A 20354-nucleotide genomic window follows, 5' to 3' on the forward strand; every position below is an offset into this window, starting at 1 on the left:
TAACAGGACCTGGTGGTGATCTCAGGCTAGCTCCCTCTCCTAATCTCAAGACACTAGGTTGGTGTCTTTGGCTTTCTCCTCAAGACACCTGAATGGTGTCTTTGACTTCTTCCTCTTGCAGGCCTTCCTTCATTTCCCTACACTGGGATTATCTCCCTGGTGCTCATATGTGATGTCCTAGGTGGGATCTTTTTCAAGTTTCTATCTCACTCTTTCAGGATCTTGTAGCTCTAGACAGTCTGTCTCCTCTCCGGCTTGCTTACTCTCTGTCCTGAGATCCCATCTGGATTTGTACAGAGCTGGACTGATGGATGTCTTAAGTTACCACTAATAATAGAATGTTAGGCTACCATTCATTCAGACCTTCATAGGTCAGAATGCTGAGTGTAGACATAGCCTATCTCCCCTCTGCCACATAATGGTGGACATGGGTTACAGCAATGGTTCTAGGGTCAGAGAAATTTAATTCTTTATATAAAAGAAAAGGATACTCCATTCATTACTATGTAATATTGAATTAATCTTAATTAAAAATTGTATCATTATTTGTGGACGTTTGATTTATATTTCTGTTTCCTTTTTTTTTTTTTTTTTTTGGTTTGATTTTTCGAGACAGGGTTTCTCTGTGTAGCCCTGGCTGTCCTGGAACTCACTCTGTAGACCAGGCTAGCCTCGAACTCTCGAACTCAGAAGTCTGCCTGCCTCTACCTCCCAAGTGCTGGGATTAAAGGCATGCGCCACCACCGCCCGGCTATTTCTGTTTTTAATACTTGTATTTCAGGGACAATGTAACCATATCTTTGACAAAAATCAAACTTTATTTTTATTCTAATGATCTATTAAGATTATCTAATAATCTAATGTGATTATTAATATTTAATAATTTTCTTTATTTTTCAGAAAAGATTTAAAATAGATATACTACTTACTATGATTTTAACTATATTTCAGAAGTATTTTCCACTGAGTGATTTAATTTATGTGCCATTTTAGAGGAGTACAGTAATGCTAGACATACATAAAACTCTAGATATTTTTATACAGTAATAATCTTAATTTCTTTTGGTGCAATGATACAAATGGTCACATAAGAATTCTTAAAAATAAAAAAATGATTTGTTTCAAAATTAGTTTTTCAAATTTTCATTTAGAGTACAATTTAACTCTACTATAATTCTGAAAGAATAACCATAATTATATTTCTGTTTACATTTTTGATACTATAACAAACTCAAGAGAATGAGTAATATGACATTTCTTTATTTTATGTATAAATATTTATTTTCTTATTTATTTATCATTTATCTTACTATCAATTATTTTAATTATTTAATTATCTTATTTATTTATCTTTTTAGTATTTGTCTATACATATTTATTATCTTTATTTTAGAGATGGTCACATATAGAATAAGATTATTAAACTTTCTATGTGATTTCTTGCTTAATAAGTGGGAACTAATTTCAAACATACTAATTAAAAACTTCGGGGAAATACCTGTTTTTCTAGTTTAAATTTTTGACATAATGACTACCAGATTTCAGAATTGTTTTAATTTGTTTTATAACTAAGGATGGTCATGAACTTCTGATTCATCTACCTATGTTCTCCAAAAGTTAAGACAATAGGCTGTTCTACCATAGTCAATTTTATTGTGAAATATTTTCATGTTAGGTACATAAAAGAAAGACTACATTCCCTACATTTGGCATAGAAGTAAACTGACTTCCTATGTGAAAACGATTTCATTTTTTTAAGTGTATCTTGAAGGTAGCAAGGAAATTTTTACTGTAAAAACAAATGTTTCAGCTGGTATAAATATGAACCTCATCTTTTTTTTTAAAGTATATAATTGTGTTATGATGTTACTAACTCCATACCAAAATTTATTTTATCTGTGTTAAACGGTGAGTTACACTGGGTTTAATAAATACAAACTGGAGGCTAAATGTCCAGTATCGTCTACTGAGAAAAGCTTGTATGACCATGACATCACTTCATTCCTGACCATATGATACCAAGAACTGATAAAACATTGAAACTAGGAATTACCTAAAACTACACTAGATAAAGGCTGTGCTTTCTTCAAGGAAACTACATATCCAGGGCAGAGCTTCCTTTTGTAATCTGAGAATTATAACTCAGCTTTTCTTTCAGATGATAGTATTTCATTCTCAATATTGATAATATAAACATCACATGGAAAATTGGTCATAGAATCCAGTTAGGATCTTACCAAGTGACAACTATTTACAATCATGCCACTTATAAGAAAACAGCATACTGAAAAATTTCAGAATGATTTTCCTACAAAATAAGTCAACTCAGTTTAACTCTGTTTTTAAATTAAAACATAAATGAAAAGTCAACAAAAGGAAAAAAGTAGACCCTGGGGTAGACTTTGAAGTTGTTAAATATTCACTGCAATTTTATAAAATTAAGTAGACTACATTTAACCAGTAATAGTAAAGATCCATGTTTTTATTATAGCTAATGTCTCGTTGTGTTTCTAAAAATGTACTAGTTTTTCTTCAATTTTATATAAAACTATCATTTCCGTATGAATGGACACCTGAACACTTTATTTAGACTGTTCAGTGATAAGAACACCAGAACATTTATGAAATATGCGTCTGTGTGGATGCTGAGATATGTATAGTACCTTTTGATCATGTTGACAGCAGCTTATTTGGTGTATGTTTCAAATGAAAACTCACAAAAATTTTGACATATTTAGTTGAATTGAAAATATGAGACCAGATGGCGACTATGGAGAATTGTAATTATGAAATGATAGACATTTAATCACTTATGCAAATCTATCTTGGGCAATAACATAAATTAATACATTTCTATGAAGTAAAACTTACAAGTGAATGAAAGCAGATGAGCTAACATGGGGATCTTCTTTATCTTCTTGTTCTTGTTCTTTTTGCTCTTCTTCTTCTTGTTCTTGTTCTTCTTCTACTACTACTGTTACTGCTTATGCTACTACTGCTACTACTACTACTCCTTTTTAATTCTCCTTTCATAAAATATGAGGATCTTCTTAACAAAAGTATTAAAAAATTTGTGGTAATGAATGGAAAACTTTAAATGACAAGACAATTTTTTAACTGCTATTTATTTAAACATATATATGTTTGTCAGAGTGTGAACTAATTCTCCCTATATTTGTAAGCCTTTCTCAGAAACCAGGGTTCAGATAAATATATAGGACTCATAATAGAAGCAGATTATTGTACTACCACTACCAATTAACCATCACACAATGCAAAAACAAATTGGACAAAAGACACTTAAAAAAGAAACACTAACTCATTATCAGAGTTAATAAGAAAGATAACATTCCCAATTAATAAAATATTAGGTAGGGTAACACAGGATGTCACATTTAGCTTAACCCCAGAACCTAAACCATTTTTATCCACAGCAAACATAACATCATACAAGACAGCTTCCAATTTCCAAATATGTCTCTGAAAATGTCTAGAACCAGTCTTTTAAATGCCCACAGTCATTTCCTCTTGTCCAATAGAGGCTTGATTTCTAGCCCAGTCCATGATTGGTCAGGATAACTAGTCACATTAAAGCAAAGAGGAGGGTCATTATAATAACTTCTCCATTTGATTGATTTTTTTCAGAGTCAGGTTCCAGAGATTTGGTGTTCTCTGTCCCACAACATCAAAAACCTGAGACAAGACAGCTTCTTGTCCAGTATGATATATAGGCATTCCCATCTTAACGCTCAACAATTCAGTCCTAGAGATATTCTCTTCCATGTCTGAGTGTCCACAGAAACACATCCAGCATTGGTACTATTTCCAGGAAAACAAACAGGTAGGCCCTGACTTATAACAATACAATTCATCTATTTTGAATACTTCTTACTCTCAAACCATTATTAAACCATTAAGCTGCTTATCATTAGCAGTCAAAAGTATTTCTGGCCTTGATCACACAGAAGAATGTAGCAAAGCGGGTCAGGAACATATATGTCTAACACATCTTCCCTATCACCATCAGAACAGGCAGCAAGATAAGGTCATCATCATTCTTTGTCCAAACATCAACATGTCATATCAATCACTCTGGCAACCAATTGACACATTCAGCAACCACAAGGTCTCATCCCCATATCAATAAGGGGTTGGACCCATACCATATGTCAGTAAGCAAGTCCTTATATTTTCTTCTGGGTTTAAGTATGCCAAGTTGTAGGGCACTGTAATAAAGGCACAAATTGGCTGGCAGGGGGTGAAATTAATTTTAATCATACATGACAAAGTAAATGGTTTACTTTATACAATCTCCAACTGCTGCTGTGCTTTAAGAGTTTCCTTTACTCTTGTCTATTTACTCTGGCACATTGTTAAAATGATAAATCTGTTTGAAGAAGGTTTTGAATTATTTTGTAACTATTTTTAAATTGTAGACCCATAACTTTTTAATTTCTTTGTTAAGAAAAAGAAATTGGTGTTTGCTAAAACATCTCATTTATAACATAGGTGTTTGTCTTAGTTAAGTTTTCTATGATATGACAAAATACTTGTTTAAAGTTGGGGAGAAAAAGCCTTCTTTGTCTTACACTTCCATATTACCGTTGATTATCTCAGGTATTCAGGACAGGAACTCAAGCAGCATAGTAGACTGGAAGCAGTATCTGAGGCCATGGAGAAGTGCTGCTTACTGGCTTGCTCCCAAGACTTGATTAGCATACCCTCTTATAGACTTCAAGACCATAATAGTAAGGATGGCACCACCCAAAATAGTCTGAGCCTCTCCCATCAATCACTAATTAAGAATTGTAATATTATCTACAAATGAGAAATCAATGCTGCAAAGTCATAGTAGGCAAAGGGAATATAACACACTGAGTTAGCTATGAAGTATGTATTGAATTCTGCATTTTTAGAGTTGGGATGTATATCAAAATGAGATTCCATAGATGCTACCCCAGGGAAAATCATTATGAGGATGCTAAGTATGCTAATATACATGTAGTGAAGTCCTTTCTTCTTCCTCCCCAGTCATATTTTGGTAACAAAGGATGGGTTGAAATAAACATCCATGTCTTGAAACTGGCTTGGTTCTGTTTTTGTTTTTCTGTAGTTTACTATCTTCACAGAAACATCATATATATTTTAACAGGAGATGGCTAAATATAAAACCAGATGCATAATTCAACTTAAAAATCAAGGAATTTTTTCTAAGTTTTCTAGCTGACAATTTAAAAATATTATTTAATATTTCTTATTGTCATAACTTGTATATTTTAGGCAAAATTAAATATATAATATTGAAGAAAAATAATATGAGAAAGTTTGGTATATGTAAGTTTTAAATGTAAATATCTAAAATACAAAAAACTTAGATGAAATATACATCAAGAACACATATACGGCATTGGAAGTAGAGAAAAATCTCATATGGATATTGAAACAGATCATAACTGTGAAACTCATGCCTATTCCTGAGACCAGAAATTTTGGTAGAGTTTTGTAGTAATAAGGTAATTTTTAAAAGTCTGCTATGTGACTTTCTGCTTTGCAAAAATCCCAAGTATAGTCTTGGTATGTCAATCACTACTTCATTATAATGTATCTTAGAATATAGCTAACTTTATATACTTAACTACACTTTCACTTCATGTAGAATGATAACTAGTTCCAATTTCCAAATCTGATTTACCATGAACATTTTTATTCTTTGAGTAAGTACCGGGTACTTGAATATGACCCTCATTACTTACAGCAGTGAGGGCCTTTCTGCCATTTTTCCAGTGCAGTGTCTGAGAGCTTCTGCCTTCCAATTTTATAGGATCCTAATTTTGGTCTGAGGCTTTGTCCTTTTTCATTTTTCTATATAATAGTCAGCACCAGACAGGATGCAAAACCAAAGAACATAAGAGGGACCTGGGTTAGTTATGGAAGGCTCATTTCTCTGGCTATTTTGAACTTCCATTGTTATTAAGAAAGCATCTCAGCTTGTAGTTTTACACATTGTAGAATCTATTATAAGTTATTTAGCACATTTAAGAAATAGAGTCCTTAGCAATGGCTGTACATTAGAAGAGCACTGGAACTAGTTTTCCTGGTTCCAATGGAAGCTTCATTGTGTATGAATTTTCTTGGCAAGAAGTTGAAACTTTGGTGCCATGATTTTCTCCTCTGTTCCAGATTGTCCTTACATTACATAAATTACACAGAACTGGTATAAGGAGCCAAACACACAGACATGAACACACACTTGCGTATGCATGCACATGTACACAAACACTCAAACACATATACCTATACACAGTAGAGTGCAAAAGTCATATGATTGCATGATCACCATCTTTTATTATCATGATTATTTTTATTATCATTATTATTATTTTATTATTTCAGAATATGCTTCTGGAAAAGAACATTGAATTCACACAAATATAAGGACATATGAGGAAATTACAAGACTCCAATGGGTCACTGATTTACTCAGAAATAAGCAATCCGTGTATATATAAGAATTATAGAGAAATAAAATAGAAGGAAGATAATTGAAATTCTTATAGGTAAAAGAGTATAGAGGTATTGATGCACTATATAGAAAAAGATAATTTCTCTCTTTATTTCTTCCTTGACCTAGTTATCATTGAGTAGAGTCTTGTTTGTTCAGCTTACATGTGCATGTGGGCTTCCCATTGTTTTTGTTATTATGGAAGACCAGCCTTAGTCCATGGTGATCAGATAGGATGCCAGGGAATATTTCAATCTCTTTGTATCTGTTGAGGCCTGTTTTGTGACCAATTACAAGGTCTATTTTGGAGAAGGTAACATAAGGTATTAAAAAAGGTATATTCCTTTGTTTTAGTATGAAATGTTTTTGAGATACTTTTAAATACACTTGGTTCATAACTTCTGTTAGTTTCACTATGTCTCTGTTTCCATAATCATTCCATTTCTGAGAGTAAGGTGTTGAAGTCCTCCAACTCCACTATTATTATGTGAGGTACAATTTGTGCCTTGAGCTTTAGTAAGGTTTCTTTTATGAATGTGTGTCCCCTTGCATTTGGAACATAGATATTCAGAATTGAGAGTTCATCTTGGTTGATTTTTCCTTTGATGAATATGGAGTGTCCTTCTTTATCTTTTTTGAAAACTTTTGGTTGAAAGTTGATTTTATTTGATATTAGAATGGTTACTCCAGCTCATTTCTTTGGACCATTTGCTTGGAAAACTGTTTTCCATCCTTTTAGTCTGAGGTAGTGTTTGTCTTTGTCACTGAGGTGTGTTTCCTGTATGTAGCAAATTTCTGGGTCCAGTTTATGTATCCAGTCTGCTAGTCTACATCTTTTTATTGGGGAATTGAGTTCATTGATGTTAAGAGATATTAAGGAAAAATGATTGTTGCTTCCTGTTATTTTTGTTACTATAGGTGAAATTATGTTTGTGTAGCTATCTTCTTTAGGCTTGTTGGAAGATACTTCTTGCTTTTTCTAGGTTGTAATTTTTCTCTTTGTGTTGGAATCTTCCATCTAAATCCTTTGTAGGGCAGTATTTGTGGGAAGATATTGTATAAACTTGGTTTTTTCATGGAATATCTTGGTTTCCCCATCTATACTGATTGAGAGCTTTTCTGGGTATAGTATTCTGGGCTGGCATTTTTGTTCTCGTAGTGTCTGTATGATATCAGTCCAGAATCTTCAGGCTTTTATAGTCTCTGGTGAGAAGTCTGGTGTGATTCTTGTATGTCTGCCTTTATATTGTTACTTGACAGTTTTCTCTTACTACTTTTAACTCTTTTTCTTTGTTCTGTGCATTTGATGTAGAAGAATGCAAATCAATGCATTCTTATCTCCTTATTCAAAGCTCAAGTCCCATTAGATAAAGGACTTTCACATAAAACCAGATACACTGAAACTAATAGAAGAGAAGGTGGGGAAGAGCCTTGAATACTAGCACACAGGGGAAAAGTTCCTGAACAGAACACCAATGGCTTATGCTCTAAGATCAATAATTGACAAACGGGACCTCATATAATTGCTAAGCTTCTGTAAAGCAAAAGTCAATGTCAATAGGACAAAATGACAACCAAAAGATTGGGAAAAGATCATTACCAATCGTACATACAATAGAGGCCTAATATCTAATATATACAAAGAACTCAAGAAATTATACTCCGGACAACCAAATAACCTTATTAAAAATGGGGCATGGAGCTAAACAAAAAATTCTCAACTGAGAAAATTCGATTCGACTCGATAAGCGTCTAAAGAAATGTAGAGCATCCTTAGTCATCAGGGAAAAGCATATCAAAACAACCCTGAGATTCCACCTCACACCAGTCAGAATGGCTAAGATCAAAATCTCAAGTGATAGCAGATGCTGTCGAAGATATGGAGAAGGAGGAATACTTTTCCATTGTTGTTGGGATTGCAATCTGGTGCAATCACTAGGGAAATCAGTCTGGCTGTTCCTCAGAAAATTGTACATAGCATTACCTGAGGTCCTAGCTATACCACTCCTAGGCATATACCCAGAAGATGCTCTAACTTACAACAAGGACATAGGCTCCCCTATGTTCATAGCAGCCTTATTTATAATAACCAGAAGCTGGAAAGATCCCAGATGTCCTTCAACAGAGGTATGTGGTAAATTTACACAACGGATTATTACTCAGCTATTAAAAACCATGAATTCACGAAATTCTTAGGCAAATGGATGGAACTAGAAAATGTCATCCTGAGTGATGTAACTCAATCACAAAAGAACACACATGGCATGAACTCATTTTTAAGTGGATAGTAGCCCAGAAGTTTGCAATACCCAAGATGCAACTTACAGACCACATGAAGCTCATGAAAAAAAAAAAGATCAAGGTGTGGGTGCTACAGTCCTTCTTAGAAGGAGTAAAAAAAAAAAAAATACTCACAGGAGCAAATATGGAGATAAAGTGTGGTACAAAAACTGAAGGAGAGGCTATCTGGAGACTGTTCTAACTGGGTATCCATCCAACCTGCAGTCACCAAAGGCAGAAGCTGATGTGGATGCCAGGTGGTACACAGGACCCTGATATAGCTGTCTCCTTAGAGTTCTACCAGAGCCTGACATATACAGAGGTGGATGCTCACAGCTAACCATTGAATTGATCAAGGGGTTCTCAATGGAGAAGTTAAAGAGAAGACTGAAGGAGCTAAAGGGTTTTTTGGCCCCAAGGGGAGAGCAACAATACCAACCAACAAGAGTTCCCAGAATCTAAACCACCAGCCTGGGAGCACCTAGGGAGGGACTCATGGCTCCAGCTGTATATATAGGGGAGGATGAACTTTTGGGCATAGGTGAGAGAGGAGGTCCTTGATTAAGTGAAGACTGGATGCCCCAGTGTGGGGGAATTCAAGGGTGGGGAGGTGGGAGTGGGTTGGTTGTGTGGGGGCACATCCTCATAGAAGCAGGAGGAAGGGAAATGGGAAAGGGGTTTCTGGGTCGGGGGGGAATGGAGAAAGGGGATAACATCTGAAATATAAATAAAATATTTTATTAACAAATACTAAATGGACAAAAAGAAAATCATAAATTATTCCCACACTACAAGAGCAATAACTCCATAAATTTCTTTTATTTTTCTGTTTTCTTTCTTTTTCTTTTTTTCTTTGTGTAGTAGAAGCTTTGACTGTCCTAGAACAAACTTTATTGACCACACTGTCCTCAAACTCAGAGATCTGCCTATTTCAGAGGCTGGTAGGGCCTCTCAGAAGACAGGCATGCTAGGCTCCTGTCTGTAAGCACAGCATGGCATCAGTATTACTGTCAATGGTTTGGTGCCTGCTCCTGAGATAAATCCCAGATTTGTTCAATAACTGGATGGTCTTTCCTTCTTAATCTCTTCCATTTTTGTCCCTATATTCCCTATAGAGATGAACAACAATGTGTCAAAAATTTTGAAGATGGGCTGGTGACCCCATCTCTCTACTGGGGCCCTGTCTATCTACTAGAGGTTGTCTCTTCAGGTTCATTCTCAGCCACACCTGGACATTTTAGCTAAGGTCATCCATGTTGTGTCCTGGAAGACTCTCATATCCAAGGTCTCTGAGACTTTCTAGAGGTTCTCCCTCCCTACTCCATCTTTACAACTGTACATTTCCATTTATTCTCCTGCCTTTCTGTGCTTCTCTCCTGTCTCTCCCCCCACCTGTTCCTGCCACACTTTCCCCCTTGTCCTCCTGTCTTCTACTTGAGTCCTCCTCCCTCTGCCTAGCATGATTATTTTGTTCCTCATTGTAAGTGGGACTGAAGTATTCTCACTTAGGCTTTCCTTCTTTTTAAACTTCTCATGGTCTGTGGTTTGCATCATGAGTTTTCTATACTTTTTGGCTTATATCTACTTATCACCAAGTACACACCACAGTATACACCATGCATGTCATTTTGGGTCTGGATTTCCACATCAGGATTATATTTTCTAGTTCCATCCATTTGCCAGCAAAATTTATGATGTCCTGATTTTAATAGCTGAGTAGTATTCCACTGTGTAAATGAACCACATTTTCTGTATCCATTCATCAGTTGAGGGACATGTAGACTGTTTCTAACTTCTGGCTATCACAATAAGTCTGCTATGAACATATTATCACATATCCTTGTGGTATGCCAGAGCATCTTTTGAGTATATGCCTCGAACTGTATTGCTGGGCTTTCAAGTAGAAACATTTCCCATTTTCTTAAGAATTTGCAGATTGATTTCCAGAGTTGTTGTAACAGTTTGCAATCCCACAAGCAATGGTCAAGTCCTCTTTTTCCACATCCTTCTCAGCATGTTCTGCCCTTTAAGGTTTTTATCTTTGCCATTCTGATTGGTATAAGATGGAATCACAGGGTTGTTTTGATTTATATTTTCCTGATAACTGTGGCTGTGGATAATTTCAAGTGCTTCTCTGCCCTAATCAGAGACCCAGGGACACAGGAGGGTTGATCTAACCAGACAATTAGCAAGCTGTGCTAATAAAAGATAGTACTACCTGCCTCTGAAGTGACATTCTCTAACCCAGATCAAACAACTCTACCTGACTCCAAGGAGGTCTGCTCCAGTCTAAGAAACCCATACCAGTTAACACCAGAGTTAACCAGATGGCCAAGGGCAATAAAGTAAGACAATAAATAAAACAAGAAAATAAACAGAAGATGCCAATGTAATTTGGTGTCATCAGATCCAGTTCTCCTACCACGGGAAGCCCTGGATATCATAATATAACTAAAGAGCAATTTTCTGACCTAAAATCCCATCTCATGAAGACTGTAGAGGCCTTTAAAGAATATATCAATAACTACTTTAAAAGAAATGTAAGAAATTACAGCTAAATAGGTAGAACTCCTTAAAGATGAAACAAATGAATCCCATAAATACAGAAAAATACAATCAAACTGGTGAAGGAATTGAACAAAAGTGTGCAAAACACAGAAATGGAAAGACAAACAATAACAAAATCACAAATGGAGTCAAACCTCTAGATGGAATACCTAGTAAAGTAATCAAGAGCTATAGATGCCAATATCACCAACAGAATACAAGCGATGAAAGAGTGAATGTCAGGCGTAGAAGATACTGTAGAAGATACTGACACATTGATCAATGAAAATCCAAATTGTAAAAAGTTCCTAACACAAAACATCCAGGAATTTGGGACACAATGAAAAGACCAAATCTAAAAATAATAGGAATAGAAGAGAGCAAAGATTCCTATTCCAAAAGGCCAGAAAAAAAATTTCAACAAAATCATAGAAGAAATCTTCCCTAACCTAAAAATTAGATGAGCATAAATGTACAAGAAATACACAGAACTCCAAATGGATTCGACCAGAAAAGAAAATCCATGTACAATATAATAATCAAAACACTAAATTTACAGAACAAAGAAAGAATATTAAAAGCTGTAAAGGAAAAAAGGCCAAGTAACATATAAAGGGAGACCTATCAGAATTACACATTTACAACATAATATAAATTGTTTTTGTACTCATCCGACCACCAAAACTCCTTTAAACAAAATCATCCACAACATGAATGCTTTTAGTTCGTGCCTCTCTCATGTCATGTTTCTGACTGTTTCTAACATGTAACATTATGTTTTCTGAATCTCTCATTTCTTGCAAATGCTGACAATATCACCTCTATGGTTTCTTGTTTTGTTTTCCTGACATAAAGTGTCTGTTGATTTCAGTAAACCCAGCTTTTGTCTTTTTATTACTTAACTCTCAAAGGTGGAACCTCAGCATTCTAAACAGTACATTCATGTTTCCTCTTCACTTTGCCCATCATTGATATGATGTTCCTTAATACATATAAATCAATCACACTATGAGTCCACAAAGACACTATACAACACTTATTTCAGTGTTCCCAAATGAAAGAAAATATAACTAAAAAAAATAATTTTTCATTTGTAAATCATTAGCTGAAAATTTCCATAATGTCAATTCCTAGGTTAGTGGTGATATTTGGTCTACGAACCTAACAAAATCGAACTGATAGTGCTATTATATTTCTGTATACCAATAGTGTAAATTAGAACCAAATCAATGCTAATTATATTGAATTATTAATCTTCATATTAAAATATATAATTTAGGATCCAAATTATATTCTTACCTAGTAGAAAACACTCTTATCTTCATCTCAATTTAACAATATAAAGATAATTATTATTTAAAAAAACTTTTATGATTGGATACACATATTAGTTATTAATTATCTTTTTTCTTTTTTGCAATAGCAAGTTGAAAACTATTAACCCTTTTTAAATTGTATTTATAGGAAAATAATTTTGAAAATATTACTTATATAAAATATTTTATTTTTTATTTCTCTATAAATGTAATATTAAATATGTTAACTAGTAACATGTCAGGAGAGAAGTGAAAGTTTGATAAATTCTCATTTTCTGTGAATTGAATATGTTCATATTTTATCATAAGTGAGATAACACTCATTTTATTGCAAATTATTTTTAAATTGGTAACATTAAAGAAAAATTATTTTACTTGAAATGTATGTTATTACCAATGTTACCTATTAAGTGTTATAGCATAGTTAACCATATCCATTCTGAAAGTTTCTATGCATTTAAGTAGAGTTAAAGTCAAGAGTAACTGAATAATTGCTAATATAGTTTCTGTAGTTTCAAAAAAGTCCAATACTACAGGTAAAGCTCTTTCCTTGGGCTGTGACATTTCCTTCTGGAAGGGTCAGGGGGAAGAGATTTCAAAGACTCATGCAGTGAATGGAATTAAAAGATTTATACAGCTTGTACCTGAACAAGTATGACACCAATAGGTTTACAAATGTGGATGAGTGATGGCTTGGGACAGAGTGAAGTTCAATATGCCTCAATCCTACACAGGGAACTATGGTCATTTAAGGAAAGCTGAGAGTGGGAGACACAGTATTCCTCACGGAAAAACACACCTATTGCTTATCCTATACCAAATGGTCAGTCAGGAATATGAGAGAGAAAGTAGGTATATGTAAGAGTTTGAATGGACAATGTGGAAGGGGGAACATGTATAATAAGTATTACCTCAAAAAATTAAGCATAAAGCTTGGAGAGTTCACGTTTCACCATTCTTCAACAACAAGGCACTTGGTAGGAAGAGACAATGCTGCAGAGGAAGCTGCTTTTTTAGGCAGAAAACTCCTGAAATGTAGCTTTGGTGAATCATCATACATGCTAAAGTGGTCTTTTCACTATAATGTTTGCATTTGTGTCCAACATATTCCAAAAGTAATGCCAACAAAATTATTGGTTCACTAAGGTACACATTAGTGAACTTGTATATTTGTTCTGAAATAAGTTGGCTTCTTTTTGTGGTGAGTTAACTGTGCACGTATTCTAAATAAAAGTCACACAACAACATACTTTATTGAGTGCAGTGTGTACTACATATAAACCTCAGTAAATTTATGTCCACTGTCATGGAAGTACCCAATAACAATAAGTTCATTGCTTGGGGAATCTGAGATTTTTATACTTTACCCAAAGTTTTTTTCTACATCTGAGTTTCAGGTAGATTCAGTCATTGATAAGGCATTGTGGAGAATAAATATATTGAAGAGAGTAGGGACATAGACATGACTCCAGTTCTTTCATTAAAGTATGAACCTGAACTGCTAGAACTAGTTGGTTCTTGTAATTCATAGTTCTCTAAGTTACCCTCTGCAGAATGATTTACATAGCTGTATCTTCGCCAAGTGTTTCTCCTGTGGTAACTAGCTACAGAACACTGAAATATCCCTTCTTACTCCCTTCATCTTTTAAGAACATGTCTGCTATAGTCTTTATATTGTGTTAATACACACGTATCTCTGACCTATACAGCTCTATCTTAAACTAGTTATTTAAGTTTTTAATAATTATATTATTGAAATATCTAATACCTCCTGATACAGATGAATGTTGAAGCAGGAAGTGTTTAAGTAACCCAGCTGGTTGTACAGTAAAATAAGATTAAAATAAGTCTAATAAAAATGTAAGATTTAATCTATCAACAGTCACATACTTACAAATATCTTTGACTTTATTTCCAAAATTAGTCATGACAAGAATATTAAACTAACCTAAAATAGTATATTCTTAAAGAAAGTCCCCACAAATTTATCCTTTAATATCTTTGGCAATACTACATGGAAAATAATTTAAATGAAAGTTTGGACTCCCATGTGGCCGACCTTGGTCAATGGACAATAAGTAAGGAAGATTTCCAATATCTTCTATGATTAGTTGAAAGGAGTCATGATATAATGAACAGTTGCATTAGCTCTTGTTGAGCACAGTACCTACTGGAAAAGTTTCAATATCATATGGAATGAAATGTTATGGTTTCCAACCAATACACACAGCTTTATAGAACTTGACTAGAAAGAGCCTTCATGGCATCACACAGCACCTACTCTAAGCATAGGACTCCAGTTTCTAACTTTCTTCTAGCAAGTAACCTTTTTCGAGACCTTAGATACCCTCTGGATTTATAAATAATTAAGCATGGCATGGCTAATTTTTCAAAAGAATAAATTCTCTTACGGGCTATGCATGACTAAATTTGATTTCTCTCCTGAAGGTAAGAAAAATGGTATGACAAAACTCAATCTGTTTCTTGACAACTGATAATTAAAAATAAAATTGAACTCACCATCTCAATATACTATTTGCCTGCTTGCATGTAGTTATCTTGAAAAATATAATTTCTTCCTGGATAGCACTGCCTGGTACTGATGAATGACCTATGCAACATCTCTGGGGACATCCCTGTGAGAGAGCAGGCCCTGACCTCATTTCTCAAATCTCACTTCCTACTGAGAGACTCAATAAAGGTGCAATGTAAAGGACATGTGTTTATGACAGAGAAGATAATTTGTATGCCGAGTAAACCTTTGCCCCATTTGCAGATCAGCTTCTTTGACCCTCTCTGGCTTCTATATCTATAACAATATTTACAAAACTCTGGAGAGTATATTGTTTTCTTATCCCAGGATTAGATTTCATTCTTGGCAACATTTGAATTTTTTCTTTCTTACTATACCTTCTTTTCCTAGATACCAAAAACCATATTTTAAAAACTATTATTTAAAACTATTAGGTCTAATCTAGATGTTTAGAAACCCTGAAATGAATTTCAGATTTGTAGATACAAGGCTGTGTTATTTGTAATTCTAGTTGAGTTCTCAAATATCCCTCAAATAAAATTTTTATGTTCAATTTCGGTGTTCAAATAAACTTACTGTCTTCTAATATTTATAAGTATTTCCTTTGATACTCATGAATAAATTATTCAAGTAGGATTTCCAGCCAATGAGAATAGATTGTAATAAAATAAAATTTATATGAAAATAAATAACTAATATTTTCTGTTACTAATAACATTATCAAGAATAATCCTTGATACCCCTCATACCAAAAGAAACACCCAACTAAGTTCATTTAAATAGTTTATGATTCCATACTTCTTGTGGTGGCTTGGGAGAAAATGGTCCACACAGTCTATAGGGAGTGACACTATTAGGAGGTGTGGTCTCTTTAGAGTAGTTGTTGCCTTGTTAGAGGAAGTTGTTACTGGTGATGGTCTCACATGTGCTGCTCCTTTTCCAATACCATGTCTGCCTTCAGACTACTTGCATTCTGTTATTCCTCTCACTCCCTTTTCTCCTCACCCATCCCACAATGGTTCCTTTTTATGTTCTTGGTTTCTGAAATTACTCTATGTTATATATTTAGAGATGGAAATCTCAGATGAGAAAGAACAGGTAACTTTGGTCTTAATGGGTTTGGGGTACCTCACTCAGAATCATACATTCATTTATGTGAAAAAAAAGACAAGATTTTATTTTCCTTTACAACTGAATACTATTCAACACAGTATATGTACAGCATTTTCATTACCCATTCCACAGTTGAGGGATATTTGGTTGTTTACATTTCCCATGTGTTATTCATTAACACCTGGGAACAATAAATAAAGTAAGGATAAATTTAATAGAGGAAATATCTGTATACTGAGACATGGGGTCCTTTATGAGTAAGCCAAGTACTCATTATACTTATGAGTGTAGCTGGGTCATGAGGTAGTTTTGTTTCTAACTTTAAGGGCAATCTTCACACTGATTTCCAGAGCGGATTCCAGGCTAGTTTGCCTTCCCACACATGGCGAACAAATTTTCAGTTTTTCACACATTCTCCAGTATTTTGCCCAATGCTTTCTTAATTTGTGCATTTTCTTAATATATGTATTTTAAAGTAATCTCATAAAACTTTTACAAACTTTTTCTACATTTTTAGTGTCATTTTTCTCTTTCCTTCTTCTCCCACTGTTTTATCATCCTCTCTCATCCCATCCTAGTTACAGAAACCCCTTTCTTTCTCTTTTATTTTTTAAATTACTTCTTTTACAGGACCTATGTTGTTCTCTCCTGCTCTCTTTCCCCTTTTTTACCTGAAGCCCATTCTATTTTCTGTGCTTTTCTAGTGACATCATCTTGCGAATTCAAATCTCAAAATTTGAGCCAAGTTTAACAAATGAGAAGCAGCATACAGAATTTGCATTTTTGAGTCTGGGTATTTTCATTCAGTATAATATTTTCTGTTTTCAACCACTTACTGGAAAATTGTCTGATTTACTTCTTAACAACTGGATAGAATTTTATTTTGTATACATTCTACATTTTCATTATCCATTCATCAGTATATTTAGATTTTTTTTCCAGTTTCTGGCTATCGTGAAAAGGTATCAGTGAAGATGATTGAACAAGTAACTGCCACATAAGATATTCCTTTGGGAATTCCTTTGGGTATATGTATTATATACCAAAGAATGATATCACTCTGGCATATGGTGAATGCATTTTGAACACTTTAGAAATCTACCTCATCCAAATAAAAAAGGAAAAGAAAAAAGAAATCTACCTCACTGATATCTAGGGCGATGACTTCTTTTTTGTTATCCCATCAACACTAAACGAAAATTGTCTTACAATGTATCATTGCCACCATTTGGGGTCAGCTATTTCATATTTATACTTTCTGACTTTAGTAAGATAAAATCTCAAAGCAGTTATACTTCACATTTCCTAAACAAAAATATTACATGATGCTTGAAAGTAAATGCACACATTAGATATTTACGTGACAAATAATTAATACCAAATTTTGAAGTACATTAACAATACATGTGAAGAAATTTGACTTTTGTGGCTTCCATGGTTGCATCTTGATAAATAGCCTGAGCAAATTTTATGCAAAACAGTCTTTTCAAAACATGATATCAGTCATACTATTTTTTTTTTGTTTTAGCGAAATAAATTTTGTTATTTGTGTTGCGAATATTTAGAATTTACTATTAGCTGATAATGAAAGGACTCAAAACATGTTTTGAGTTTAGAGAAATTGCTTTCACATTCCAAGTAAACCATCTCTAACAGCGAGGGCTCCACTAAATTGCTTAACTGCTCAGGACTTGAGCTTCATCACATGTGGTAGTTGAGAGGATTAAATGACACACAGCATGCAAAGTGCTTAGCACACATTACGTGGCGTATTACTCACCTGATGAGTTTTGAAGGTGCCATTACTATTATCACTTTAAATGTAAATTGCTTACAGATATAATAAATGCAGCACTGCAAATGCACTTTTCATCCTACCCAAAGCAAAGGTTTTAACTAATTAGTCACTAAGTATTCTAAGGGAAAAAAAGTTTACTAACAATTTAAACTTTTTCCACACATATTTTTGTTTTTATTTTTCATGACTTAAATATGAGATGAAATATCATTCCCTGAAAGAAACTACCATTAAACTTCTTTTCTATGAGGTCAGTTAAAAATGACATTTTTGAAACAATATAAACACAAATTTTGAGAGAAATACAGAGATATAGAGATTTCTTGGAGTCTATAAACGCATTTGCTAAAGACTGCCCTTTCATACACATTTTAAAAATTGATGAGTATTTGGAATTTCTGGCAACCGAGCAGCTGGAGAAAATTAAATCCAAAGACTGTTAAAAGTGTGAAATTGTACAATCCCCTCCTGATAGAAAAAGCTATATAAATGCATTTAAGAACTCAGCTGTTGCTTTTAAGCACTCCATTTTATTACGTGTCCATCTCAGTATATATTTAGGTAAAATGTTGACTTTGACTTATCATCTGGAATTTTCTTCATTGATTTTTTTTATATAATTTCACTCTAATGTTCAAAAAGTTACTTTCATTATTTCAGTTTCTCAGGAAATATTTTATCCGTGATAATCCGTTAGTTTTTAACTTTGAAGATGCACAATAATGTTTGCTAACATCTCTCTGTCATATATGTTCACAAAGCAGTTAGTCTGCTGCTATGACATAATTAAACATTTGTTCACCATATACATTAAAAAATTCTAATTTGAAGGTTAAATTGTTTTTCTCTTATTTCTTAGACCCTCTTTCCTGTCACCTCACTGTAAATGTGTGACAGTGTAAGATTCAGAGACCGTTTTTATTCCACCATTGTGAACAAAATCTCCATGGTAGGAGAGCGGAAGCCTTCCATGATATCTATTATGGCTTTAATTATGTCCCAGACACTGATAGCAGTGTACTAGTATGACACTAAATTTTCACTGTACAAGTGTCAGAAGCATTTTCAAAGTCAAATTAACTATAAAGCAAATTCTTGTTTAGATAAATAAAGAGAATACCACAACCCATCAAACAGAAATGCAATTAATTTTGCTGACTGACTTAAGATAATAAGAGACAAGCTGCTTGCTTTTGTCAGCATTTGAAAGATAGTGAAGATTTTTACACCATCGCAATTACCCACCACCTGTTTCCTTATAATATTACTGAACACAGAGTTGTTTTTAAACAGTAATTGCAAACAGTAATTTCTAATGGGTGTCAAGATTGATCATTCTGTCCATAAGAATATTTTTCATCTAAAAAATTGAGTGAGATGAATGAGAATATGGGTAAAGTTTTCTAAGTCTTCAAAAGTTCTATCCCATCGCTTGATTTAAATATGTAAATGGGAGCTGTTGATCAACGCACAGTACTTGCCTGATGCCCACCAGGCTCTGAATTTCTTTTATTTAAACACACATCTACTTACTCATAAAAAGCATAAGATTGTTTCCCTTAAATTTCTAAAGTGTTATCAATTTTCCTAATTTACTTAATGTCGCTGAAACTAATACACACGTTACTCAATAAACAGCAGAAATAGTGTTTTTAATGGAGATTTATAATTTGTATTTGAAAAAATATAAAGTTAGTTTAGAATTTTGCAGCTACTTAATATGAAAAATATTTCTGAATAATGTACACATATATCATTCAGAAACTTAGAAAATGAGCGTATAGTGAGAGAAAATTATTTAAAATTTAATTTTAAGTTGTAATAGATATAATGTATGCATGAATATTAGTATTTCTATAATATAACACCATGACTTTATGTCATATTAACTTATATTCACAATACTTATTCACTTAATCTTGGTAGTTGAGATCTTTGTCTCCATCTAACTAATTGATAACCTGAAGATAAGGAATAGGGTAGATATGATTAAGCAGACATTATAAGTACATTTTTCAAAAGCAAATATATTTACATGTACTTATATGTTTGTATGTGCTATCTCCCTATTTCTCCCTATGTGGTGATATAAACAGAGAGATTATTCTATTGATTTGTGGTACTAAACCACTAGTTGAATAAGCATCAAAGAGTTCCTGCCCAACTACACCACTTTCCCTCATCTCTGTATCACAGCTCACAATTCCAGCAAAATCCCACACTGCGCAACCAGAGACTAAATGGGTACTTGGCCCAAGATAAAAC

General features: G+C 33.8%; 1 pseudogene; it reads right to left on the reverse strand.

Annotated features, from left to right (window-relative positions):
• Positions 1 to 337: 337 nt before the first annotated feature.
• On the reverse strand, positions 338 to 457 carry LOC114611819 (annotated as a pseudogene).
• Positions 458 to 20354: the final 19897 nt, after the last annotated feature.

This window comes from Grammomys surdaster, unplaced genomic scaffold, assembly GCF_004785775.1.
Source record: "Grammomys surdaster isolate TR1022 unplaced genomic scaffold, NIH_TR_1.0 126124, whole genome shotgun sequence".
NCBI lineage: Eukaryota > Metazoa > Chordata > Mammalia > Rodentia > Muridae > Grammomys > Grammomys surdaster.